This window comes from Myotis brandtii, unplaced genomic scaffold, assembly GCF_000412655.1.
Source record: "Myotis brandtii unplaced genomic scaffold, ASM41265v1 scaffold581, whole genome shotgun sequence".
NCBI classification, from domain to species: Eukaryota; Metazoa; Chordata; class Mammalia; order Chiroptera; family Vespertilionidae; genus Myotis; species Myotis brandtii.
Genome location: NW_005370182.1, coordinates 1,088,343 through 1,096,094, shown reverse-complemented (window position 1 = coordinate 1,096,094; position 7,752 = coordinate 1,088,343). Strand labels below are relative to the sequence as shown.

Here is a 7,752-nt window from a genome sequence, read left to right as displayed (position 1 = left end):
AGAATTGTTGTTGCTCATCTCTCCAGCTGCACCTAAAATGACTGATGCCTTGAAAGGAATTTGCTTACTAATAATCATCAACGCAGCTGGTGCCGCAAAAGCTTTCCACCACGATTGTTACCTTGGTTAATGAAATCTTGGAAGAGCAGAGATTTTAATCTCCAGCAAAGTAGTCATAGAATTGTAAACATCAGAATTCATTTCATGAGGCTTGAAAAAAATTTTCTTTTTAAAATAAGCTTAACTTTTAAGGAGAAAAGACATTTAAGTAGAGAAAGAAAATCTTTTGCAATCACAATTTTTACAGTTTCACAGTGAAATAACTGAAACTAAAGCTCTTCTTGATTTAAAAGCAAGCCAGATTCTAAACCTACCCATGCTCACTGCTACGCACAATCGGTTTATTCCCCAGAGAGGGGTTCGGCAGGGAGACCGGGAGGTCTATTTGTCAGTCAGGGTGAAAGACCAAAAAACCAAGGTGTCAGTTAAAGAAACATATTTATGCTTCCCTAATGCCTTCATCTAAAAGTCCCCTGTCAGAAAAACAACATGTGTTCCAGCCTTGCACATTTTATCTCCTGAGACATCACATGTCATCAATCATCTCAGTCTGTCAAACATTCATATTCCAAATCTCTCAAATATCAAATAGGTCTCAAACACAAAGTGCACTCTGATTACCAATTACTATTGGATATTCCAGGTGACAAGTTCTGTTCCAGGCTCTTAGCTTCCCCCTCCCACCCTCAGGCTCAGAGGATTGCACGTGAGAGGCCCAAAAAAGAGCCACACTTGGAAGGATGTGGCATGAACCGCTTCATTCCCGTGACATAGAGAAACACTCAGCATCCACTGTGACCCTGCCTTCCTCTCAGGGGGATACCCAACATTCCTCTGAATGTCTGACTGGCTCCAAGATGGTGTTTTCTGAGGAATGGAAAAGCCCAATATTCTTCCTCCCCACCAGTCAATGCTGCCTCCCCCAATGGCCTGTCACAGATGAGTCTCCGAGTTAAAACAGCTTTGCCCATAACCAAACACCCAAGGCATGGTATTGCTAATAAAAACAGAGTTCAGTGGACAAGCCTAATTCTGGAGAGAGGATCTAGAAAAGCATCACAGAACAGTGGGTGTCTGAGGAGGAAGGGAAAAAATAAGGAAGGCTCTGGAAAGAAAGGCATGGGGTTGACTAAAGATAATCGTAACCTACTTTGCAGTTTGCTGCACATGCAGCTCTGAGGTCTGGACCAGGAGCTTCACAGTGATGAAAAGAGCACCAGGAGGCTTTGGGTGTGCAAGTAGCAAACAGGTGTGCCATGAGTCTACTCCAGGGCCCAACACAATGGTTTTGAGATGTTGATCACTGCACACCTTTTAGCACTCAACTCACTAATTCAAACCTGAAACCTTCTTATTTTATGAAATTATGGCTTTTTCATTTCTAAATACATTTTGTTCCAGCTATCCAAATGTTTTCCCATCTTCTTATCTTTGTTGGCTTTGTTTTTTCTGCTAGGAAAGCCCTCCCACCATAACCACTGGAGAGCTAAACAGTATTCATCATTTAAGACCCAATTCTATCTCATCTCCTCTGTGAAGACCCTCATTAAAGAGTGGTCTTTTCCCCTTCAAAACCTCCACAGCATGTCTATATAAATTAGAGAGAGAGCGTCCAAGCTGCACAGGATTCTTACTGTATCTAAATTCTGGATGCAGGTTGGCTGGACAGGCAGAGCATAGGCTGCACCCCATCCCTGTCCAAGGACAACCCAAGATAGGCATTCAATGCACACAATATAAGTCTCTAGCTCTAGCCAATTCCCCTAAGGAATGGTTTTCCAGCATCCTAACAGTGTACAGCTCTAAGCAACATTACTTTAGCTTGGAACTAATGATAGCAAATAATTTTTGCTAACATTAAAATGAGGCTGCTTCCTCATAATTGGGAAATGAATCTTCTCACAGTTGCTCTTCTCCCTGGTTCTATTGTTTTCACTTAGCTTTAATACCATTCTACTATTTTCTCTTTTTTTTCTTTTGTGTGTGTGTGTATTACTAAATCTTTCAAATGAAAGAAATAATGTAGATTGTTTTCTACATTTTACCTTAAAAGTTCACTTCAGACTTAGAGAACATATGTGGTTATCAAATGAAAATAATGCAACAGTAGGGATGGAATTGGAGAGCATTATGCTAAGTGAAATAAGCCAGTCAGAGAAAGATAAATATCACATGCTCTCACTCATTTGTGGATTATAATGAACAACATAAACTGATGAACAAAAACAGATCCAGAGACAGAGAAGCATCATCAGACCGTCAAACCTGAGGGAAGGTAGGGGAGTGGAGGGGTAAGGGGGAGAGACCAACCAAAGGACTTATATGCAAGCATATAGGCCTAACCAATGGACACAGACAACAGGGGTGGGGGTGAGGGCATGAGGCTCTTCTCTTTTTGATATTCAAAGGTTTCCATTTGCTTTCAACAGATAGACACAGGCAAACCACCTGAACAGACCTCTCAAATACCCATATAATTGGATCAGCCAACATGGACAAACTGTCAGTCCTCTAGCCATCAAAGAAATAAAAATCAAGGCAATGATAAAATACTATATCCCACCTATCACATTAGTAAAGATTCCTAAATATTCTCGGTGCCAGAGTGAGACTGGTGAAGAAGTCATTTCTGCATAGTGTTGCAGACATGGCAAAAGAGTATAAACCTTTTGGAAAATAATTTGACAACCTGTATCTAGAACCTGAAAAGTGTTCATACTCTTGGATATGACAATTTTACTTCTGAGAATGTATCCTAAAAGTATAGTCCAAAGGAGAAAAGAAATTCTGATGGCAGTCTTTCCAGGTAAGGAATGAAGGTTACTTTCCTGAAAGATGGCATGAAAGAAACCTTAAGACACCTGTAGGGACCTCAACTCAAGGAATGCACCCCAATTCTGTAGGTATTGTTGGCAAAGCCCGGTAGCAACTGTGTGGCTTGGCTTCTTTGCCCTAGCAGTAAACTTTCTCATGAGATTCCAGTCAAGAATATTTTTTAATAGTCAAAAATATATATATATGATACACACACAAAAAGTTACAGAAGTGTTCAAAGGCAATAACAATGACCCCTTGAGTGCCATTTGAGATAGGTAGGATGTGTGGGGTGACACCAGGTGAAGATGGGGCACCAGAAAAGGCATAAAAGGGTACGTATCTTCCAGAACTGGCACTGGTTTCCTGGGATGCAAGTTCAAATAGGGTTGATTGGTGCCACACTGTGGAGTGCTTGGCACACAGCAGTAAGGCTTCTGTACCCAACTGTGACCTTTGAAAGAGTTGGTTCCATCGAGTGGGAAGGTCTAAAATTAAACCACAATATGTGATTTGCATTCATGAATCCACTGACCAACCCTCCCACTCTCGCCCTTCTTCTTATAAGATTGACACAATATCTGATATTTGATTCAACACTTGAAAGTCATTTTCTCACTCCCTATCCTCTTGGAAGATTTAATTGGTGACACATTCAAAGTAAAATAGACATTAATAAAAAGAGAAATTGGAGTGGTGGCAGGAAGTGTTAGTAGCAGGAGATTAGCCAAGGAAAGAGATCAATGGATCTTGAAAATGGGAAGGAGACATCTGCACACCCAGCCATCTCCCTGCCCCCACCATACACACTCCCCCACAGAAAGTGAAGGTCAGCTTTATACTGTGAGGGAACAGGAGGCTCTTTGGGATTTAATGGATTCATACATTGTGAGCACAGAAACTAAACACATAAATTTGACTCATACAGATGTCAGTTTGAATATACACTTACTGGCTATGTGAACCTGAGCAAGTTACAATCTCTCTGGCCCTCAGTTTTTTTGTCTGTAAAATGGGAATGCTAGTAGTACCTGCCTTACAGAATTGTTGGAGAAGAGAATGAGATTATGTAAGAAAAAGAACTTAGCCCTATAGAAGACATCTATTATTACCTATAAATTTACCTGGAAATAGAGGTAACCCTTTTCTACATTCAGAAAACAGAAGACACAAACCCTCCCTACCCCAATGTGTGTGTGTGTGTGTGTGTGTGTGTGTGAAAAATTTCAGTCTCATATTGTTTGTTCTTTTCTTGTAAGGAAGAACACTCCCCAGAACCATGGCACCTTAATGTCATTCTGGGGAAGAGTTACAAATTAAGTGACCACTTAGATAGGAAGGGGAGAGTAAAAAAGAATAATAATTGATTTTTGTGGCAACCTGAATGCAAAACTAGACACATTAACTTGAATAATTCACAGAATGTGAAAAGCAGTTGTATATGTATCAGAAAAGATGTGCTTTTTTAAAAATATATATTTTATTGATTTTTTACAGAGAGGAAGGGAGAGAGACAGAGAGTTAGAAACATCGATGAGAGAGAAACATCGATCAGCTGCCTCCTGCACATCTCCTACTGGGGATGTTCCCGCAACCAAGGTACATGCCCTTGACCGGAATCAAACGTGGGACCTTTCAGTCCGCTGGCCGACGCTCTATCCACTGAGCCAAACCGGTTTCGGCAGAAAAGATGTGTTTTGATTAAACACACAGGCCAAACACTATTAGAGTGGTATTGTGAAAACACAGCTCACATTTATCCTATTTTATTATTTGGAATATTAAAAGCTATCACAGATCTGAGACCTCTGGGATGCATGAAAGGCTGTCTCCCTGGGGAGAGGGGGACATCAGTAGTCATCGGGGCCGGGTTGAATATACACTTACTGGCTGTGTGCATATGTATAATGATGTTTCTGCTCTGCCAATTAAATCTTCCAAGGGGATACAGCAGTCACAGGGACTGGTTGATATGGGGCAGAGAAGAATCTGGGCTAGACATTCACCTGGAGGAGCAGGGGCAACAACTCTGCTTAAAACCAACAGGGCCTTGGGATTTGAACCTGCCCCTGTGAGTGGGAGGCCCCATAGCGCTGTGGATGAGGCAACATCTAACCCATAAGCTCCCAAACTTGAGGAGTTCAGGCCCTAGAGTCAGAATCCCATTGTGCCTTGGCTTGTCTGAAAGTGCCAAGTTAAAGACTCCAGAAAATGAATATGACCCAAGAATGACCTCCTATGAAAATTCAAGCCCAGCTAGAGTGACTCGGTTGGATGTCATCTTGTGCACCAATAGGTTGCCAGTTCCATTCCTAGTAAGGGCACATATCTGGGTTGGGGGTTAAATCCCCAGTTGGAACACCTATATAAGGCAATCAATCGATCGATATTTCTCTCATATCCATCTCCCTCTCTCTCTCTCTCTCTCTCTCTCTCCCTCTCCCTGTCTCTCTTCCTCTCTCTAAGCATGTCCTCTGCTGAGGATTTTTAAAAAATTCAAAAATGTTGCTTCAGGCTGCTCTACAGACATGGTTTCACTGAGTCAAAGAACCAAAATTCAAATGGTCACTAACAAGTATTTCCCCAAAGAGCCTAGTATTTGACTGAATGACATTTCCAAGGGATTTAGAAGCTCTATATTGGAAGTTCCTAGTATGCCTATAACTCGGGAAATTGCAAGGGTTTTAGAAATCTGTGTCAGGAACTGGAAGCAAACTCCAAGTATATATTTCATTATGTCACAGGTGGGTGACCACATAATATAAAATATATCAAAAATTTTTCCTATAGACAGAGAGATGACATGGGTGATCTCTAAATGCCTCTTCAAATTTTGGGTTTCATTTAAATATATCATGTATTTTGTACTCCTATAAATACACACACACACACACACACACACACACACACACACACACACCATGAATGCACACATTTATCCCTAATTTTTGATCTTCAAACTACTTTAGGTTTTTGAGTAGATGATAAACTTTCAAAAGTGTCAGAGTTGTAGCCATCAGGTCTGTAGGAGCAAATAGAATTTAATGCTTTGAGATCTAATTGGCTAACATGTAAAAGCATCCAGAACAGTGCCCAAAACCTGGGAGAAACCAAGGATGATATTTAAAGCATGTTACCATTTAAAGTATGGCAGAGTCATCCACCAATCAGAACAAACACAAGCTATAAACCTTTCCTAGGACTATACCACAACATGCGGGCTAAATTAGCAATGCTGATAAAAGCTCAATAAATGTTTGGAAATTTTTTCTTACCTGTGCCTTTAATCACATAGAGTTTTTCAAACTAGAATTAATATTTGTAGGACATTATCATCACAGTATATATGCTTTCTTAATTAAGTTATATAATTATATTTACATTTTGTTCATTAATCTCTATTGATACTGGATGACTACAGAAAGCAATCTCCCAAGAATTTAGAAATAAGATCTCCCTCTGAGAGTTAAGACTATGAAATCAACTTTTACTGAGAGAAGTGATTAGCCATAATGATTGAAGAATTTTCTCAAATTGAATAATCTGAAGACAACTCTAAGTAAAGTTTAATATCATATTAAAGCTGTGTAATATCTAGAGTCCAGAGAAAAACAGAGATCTTATTAATATAGCACCTGTCACATGGAATACACTCCATAATATACTGCTGCTGCTGATTGAAAAATCCTACTCCAAGGCCTCTCCTAAAACCCTCTGTCTAGGACTCAGATATCTATCTGATAACACAAACCAAAGCTTCCTTTTGACTGTTCTATAACATGTGTCCCATTGGTCTAATGGATTTCTAGTGGGTCAAGTATCTATCAAATGGTAGAAAGGCTTCTGGATGCAAAGTAATGCTTCTTAATGGGTCTCCAGGCAGGTTGTCAATCCCTCAAGTATTTTGAATATAGGGTGGTTAATGAAAACTGTTTCTCTACTCACAACACTTCTGACACAAATGTGTGAGTGTTCTACACCAAGATATGATCCCGTTCTCTGCAGACACCAACTGGGTGTCCTACAATTTAATTAAATTCTGACACTAACTACCCTGAGTTACCACAGACCCCGCAGGTCAAAGGCTCGGTCTCATAAGGCTGTCCCCCCACTTCAGATATCAGTCTCAAGCAGGGGGTTCCAATATTATCCACACTTCTATCTGACTTAGCTACAAATCAGGGGTACCCACAACCCCTCCTTGGGTTCAGTAATTGGCTATCCTGTCTCACAGAACTCTGGGACATGTTACTTATGTTCACTGGATTTTTATAAATGATATCACAAAGTATACAAATGAGCAACCAGATGAAGAGGTAAAGTAGGGTGAGGTCTGGAAGGAAGCTTCTGTCCCATGGAGTTGGGGTGCACCACCCTCACAGCATGTGGATACTTTCGCCAACTTGGAAGCTCTCCTGACCTTGTAGTTCAGGGGTTTTGATGGAGGCTTCATCACGTAGCCATGATCAGTTATTAACTCCATCTCCAGCCTGCTACTCTCCCTGGAGGATGAGGAATGGGCTAAAAGTTCCAAGCTTCTAATTATAGTGCTATAAGGAACCAATGAGGAGATATTTTAAAAAATACCTCACACTTAGTGGCATTTAAGAATGTCAAAAAAAAATGTCAAGAACAAAGAAAAAATTCTAAAGCTTAGAGAAAGAGCCATCAACATAAAAAGGGATAAGGAAATTTGGATAACACTGGATACAACACAATAGAATGATATTTTCAATATAAATTCCAATATATCATTATCAATTTCAGATTTTCCTAATATACAAGAATGGTTTCATATTAGAAAATCGAGAACCGGCTTGGTCTCAGGTGACCAGCCCTCACCCTGAAGCTATCCAGGAGCCCACCAAGAGTAATGTC

General features: G+C 40.3%; 1 pseudogene; it reads right to left on the bottom strand.

Moving 5' to 3' along the window:
- LOC102246184 overlaps positions 1-7,357 on the bottom strand; it is a 14,510-nt pseudogene extending 7,153 nt beyond the window's left edge.
- Positions 7,358-7,752: the final 395 nt, after the last annotated feature.